Source organism: Chelonia mydas, chromosome 3 (assembly GCF_015237465.2).
Source record: "Chelonia mydas isolate rCheMyd1 chromosome 3, rCheMyd1.pri.v2, whole genome shotgun sequence".
In the NCBI taxonomy this organism is placed as follows: Eukaryota; Metazoa; Chordata; order Testudines; family Cheloniidae; genus Chelonia; species Chelonia mydas.
Genome location: NC_057851.1, coordinates 12,728,923 through 12,734,320, shown reverse-complemented (window position 1 = coordinate 12,734,320; position 5,398 = coordinate 12,728,923).

Sequence of the window (5,398 nt, the reverse complement as noted above, 5' to 3'; positions counted from 1 at the left end):
TTAGCTCTAGCAAATGGCTAGGAGGCTGGAGTCATGGTTATAGCAGTATTACTTCTTTTCGCTTTTCAGTGACAGAGCATGTTCTTATCACAGCCACTTCATTTCACCTCCCATGTGAAAGTCTTTAGCATCTCTCTAAACTCCTTTCCTGGGTGTTTCACAGTGTGCTAAGAACGCTGAAGGTCTAGTTGAGCTAAATAATCCTAATTCTGAAGCTATCATGGCAATGCATGCATGAGGAGTCAAGGCGGGTGTTTAGGGGGATATTTCCATCACAAATACGTGCTGCTTTCAGCTTGTCTGGCTTCATATGGCTCCCTGTGGCTGATAATGGAGAATAATCCATCCCTAGAAACTACTTCCTAAAATGCTTTCTTCATGCCGTGACCATTACGCGTGGGTCCAAGGAGTGGATCCCAGAAGACCCCCTCCTAAGAGAGTGTTATTATAACGGTTTACATTGCTATCATCCACTTGGAATCAAAATGTTTAATGGAACAACAGCTGGATAGTAAAACTGAAAGCATGGCAGCTAAATGCTGCCACGTTAAAATACTGATAAACCCTACGAGTGTTCACTGGAAGCAGAATATTAGATAGAGAGAGACTGATGTTTGCATTCATGGATTATATAGCCAGGAGAGACCACTGTGATCATCTAAACTGACCTTCTGTATCACAGGTCATAGGACCTCCCTGAATTATGTTCTCGTTCAAACCGGAATTATCTTTTAGAAAGAACGTCCAATCTTGATCTAAACATTTTCAGTGATGGACAATCCACCACAATGCTTGGTAAATTGTTCCAGTGATTTAATTACTCTGTTAAAAACATGTGCCTAATTTCTACTCTGAATTTGTCTAATTTCAACATCCAGCCAATGGACTTCATTATACTTTTATCTGCTAGATTGAAGAGCCCTCTATTATTAAGTTTCTGTTCCCCATGTACCTACTTATAGAGTGTGCTCAAGTCACTCCTTAACCTTCTGTTTGTTAAAATGAACAGATCAAGCTCTCTGAGTCTAGCATTATAAAACATGTTTCCAATCCTTTAATCATTCTTGTGGGTCTTCTCTGAACCCTTTCCAATGTATCAACATCCTTCATGAATTGCCTTTACTCCTACTCAAGATTCCCCTGTTTATTCGTCCCAGGATTACATTAGCCGTTTTGGTCACAATATTGCACTCAGTGCTCATGATCAACTGATAATCCACCAGGACCCGCCCAGAACCTCAAGCTCTTTTCAAAGTCACTGCTTCCCAGGATAGCGTCCCCTATCTTGTAAGTAGAGCCTACAGTCCTTATTGCTAGCAGTATACACATTTACATTTAACCATATTAAAATGCATACTGGTTGCGTGGGCCAGCCTATCAAAAAATTCAGATCACTCCGTATCTGTGACCTGTCCTCTTCATTATTTACCACTCTGTCATTTTTTGTGTCTTCTGCAACATTTATCAGGAAAGATTTTATGTTTTTTCCATGTCACTGATAAAATGGTAAATAGTGTAGGGCCAAGAACAAGCCCTATGCACCCCACTTGAAACACAACTACTTGATGATTCCCCAATTATAATTACCTTGTGAGACCTGTCTGCCAGTTTTTAATCCACTAAATGTGTGCCATGTTGAGTTTTTTATAGTTTTATTTTTTAAATCATGTATGGTGCCAAAACAAATGCCTTACAGACATCTAAGTTTATTGCATCAGCGCTATCCCCTTAATCTTCCAAATTCATAGTCTCAGGTCACTGGGTAGTATGGGCTGTAGGCCACATCCATGAGGTTCAGGTGATTGGAATAAAGTACAATTATTTATTTTATACAGACTTCACTGTTAACCCAGAATGGCTATTAAGACTGAGAAAGTTTGACTTGTGTCCAAAGGGTACATGGTTAATATAGTGGATTCAACTACTGTATGTTACTCTGACTCAATGTTGGGCATGCAGAGAATTGTTTGTTTGTAGCTGGGTGCAGACAAAACGGAAGTCAGACCTAGCTGCAAAATATATTTAGAACACTTTTCTTAGTTACCAGGAAGTACATATTAAATCATGGAATATCCAGTAGTGGCCTAGTTCTTTTGAACTGACTACATAAATTTATTATTTCCTTGCAACGGGTCAGGCCCAGATTCCTTGCACGACAGTAATCCAATATAATAGCTAAAATACAGCTTCCCTTCCTGCCCAAACCGAGACTGAAGGTACTTGGACAAAGGGGTCGATTGCCCCGACATGCAACCAGTGATTAATCACAAGCTGTTAGTGTTTTTGAGGATGCTCGATACACAAGAACACATACATAGAAATTTTAAAGTTCATGGTGGTGATTTGTCTCAGGATCAGTTTTTAACATTCTGAAATTTCTTTGAATGATGCCAGAATTGGCTTATTATATTTAAATATTTATTAATAATACCTCTACTGCACAGAATATTTTTGTTAGAATCCTTGAAGGTTATAGAAAACAGAGTGTGATCCCCATGGTTTGACCCACCTCAGCAAAAGACTGGCATGGAACCTTTTAGTTTATATCAGATCTCCAGGAAACGATACAGAAATGGTGAGAGGATTGTCAACCTAACCATAACCTGAAAACTTTTCTATTCATCTTTAACCTCACTGCTTTCAAAACATGCTTAAAACCTGCAACACAGCCATTTATAATCTTCCTACACTAACATTTGTAGAACAGATAAAAGAAACATCTTGGAATGTTCATATACAGTATATGCATTCTGCTGCTTGCTTATTTCCTTGAGTATGGGTACGTGCGTACAGTCATATGCTATTTTCAACATTACTGTATTTCAATGAACAATTTGTTTTGTGAATCAGTCTGTGAAAGATACAAAGTTTCCATCCCACATCCCTTCAGATATGGTCTATCCCACCCACATCCACTACAGACATCTTCCAGATGCCTCAAGAGTAAATGTTCACTAACATTAAATAGGTTATAAAAAGCTCTACCAAAGCCTCTCATATGGGATCCTTAGCTAGATATATTTAGCCAGATCTCCAGTGAGTATAAGTATGTCCTCCAGTATGTCTCCATCAAAGTATCTGAAGTGCCATAAATTTAAGCATGTAGCCCATAATGTAAAACTAATGTTATTTACCATGTCAAAATTCAGAGCTGATAGTGTTTTGTTTTACTATTTTATTTAAAAAAGGCATTTCCTGGGATTTACTGATTATAAAAAGGATAAATCAGCTGTCATGTAATTAGCCAAAACTGACTGATGCAGCTAGTCTATGTGAGACTAGTGTCTTTTTCTTCCCATATAAATGTATTGAAAAGTGACGATACTCAGCAGAATGGCATAAAAAGAAAAAATGAATTATGATAATGAACTCCATCACCCTCCACATGAGATTATGGTGCAGTCACCTAACATGGCATATATCTATGGATGCCAAAGCCAGAAAGAACCTTTGAGATCTGCTCTGACCTCCTGTATAATACAGACCATGGAAACTCCCCACAAAATAATCCTTAGAGAAAAATCTTTAAATCAAGATTGGATGTTTTTCTAAAAGTTGCTAGTGATGGAAAATCCACCATAACCATTGGTAAATTGTCCCAAAAGGTTAATTACTCACTGTGAAAAATTTACACCTTATTTCCAGTCTGAATTCATCTAGTTTCAACTTCTAGCCTTTAGATCCTGTTATACCTTCTCTGCTAGACTGAAGTCCCCATCATCAAATATTTCTTCCGCATGTAGCTACTTATAGACTGTGATCAAGTCACCCCTTAACCTTCTCTTTGTTACACTAAATAGATTGAGCTCCTTGCAGCTGTCATTATAAAGCATCTTAGAGACTAACCAGTTTATTTGAGCATGAGCTTTCGTGAGCTACAGCTCACTTCATCGGATGCATGCATCCGATGAAGTGAGCTGTAGCTCACGAAAGCTCATGCTCAAATAAACTGGTTAGTCTCTAAGGTGCCACAAGTACTCCTTTTCTTTTTACGAATACAGACTAACACGGCTGTTACTCTGAAACCTATTATAAAGCATGTTTTTTAATCCTTTAAAAAGGATTCTTGTGACTCTTCTCTGAAATCTCTCCAATTTTTCAACATCCTTTTTGAATTGTTGATACCAGAACTGGACCCAGTTTTCCAGCAGTGATTGCAACAGTGCCACATAGAGGTAAAATAACCTCTCTACTCCTACCTGAGATTTCCCGTTTATGCATCCAAGAATTGCACCATTTTAGCCACAGCATCGCACAGGGAGCTCATGTTCAGCTGATTATCCATCCCCCAAATCTTTTTCAGAGTCACTGCTTTTCAGGATAGAGTCCCCCATTATGTAGTTAAGGTCTACATTCTTTGTTCCTAGATGTAGACCTTTACATTTAGCTGTATTAAAATGCAGATTGTTTGCTTGTGCCCAGTTTACCAAGTTATCCAGATCGCTCTGTTTCAGTCACCTGTCCTCTTCATTATTTACCACTCTCCCAATTTGGGTGTCATCTGCAAACTTTATCAGTGATGATTTTATGTTTTCTTCCAGCTCATTACGTGTTCTTTAACATTTAACACATCAGAGCCAAGAACTGATCCCAAGAACATATCTGCTTGATGATTCCCCATTTATAAGTTACATTTTGAGGCCTATCAGTGAGCCAGCTTTTTTCAATTCATCACAAAATGTGCAAAATAGAAGCTGAACAATAAACATTAACATAGTAAAATGATAAGAGGTGATGGTGAGGCAGGGTGGGGAGAGAGGTAAAAGGAGAGAGATTAGGAGCCATGTTACTATTCAGGATTCCTCGCATTTCCTCCAGTCAGCACATTTAAAAATGGGATAGAAGACTCTGGGCACCAGAGTATAAACTTGCTGTGAGAATAAGAAATGCCAGTTGAAAATGTATGTACCAAATACTGCACTTCTCACTCAGACAAACGTCCCATTGCCATCCGTAAAGTCAGAGGGAGTTTTGCTTGAGAAGCAGTGACTTCACTTTAACCCTCAAAGGAATAATGCAGAGGAAACTCACGATGATTCCTCCCCCGAGACCTGCACCCCATGAGTTTTTCTGGGGAAGGAGGCAGCTCTGTCCGCCCACAACATTTTTTTTAAATGGAAAATAACTTGAATTTAGGCAGTTACCTATTTTTATGCTGATTTCTTGCCTGTTAATTCAGCCTAGCAAACAAAAACACAAGGGCAAATTAATGGCTCTCTGTATTCCCAGAGAGATCAGCAAGAGTCAGGAGAGGAGGATGGTTATTCAGGGTGCAAACCTCATGACCCCAAATCCTAATCAAAACCTGTTTTATCTCTAGTTAGCAGCGGTATGCGTTGTTTCCTTCGCCCCAGATGTACCTGTTTCCCTCCTGAGTTGATGACTCTGATCACTGACT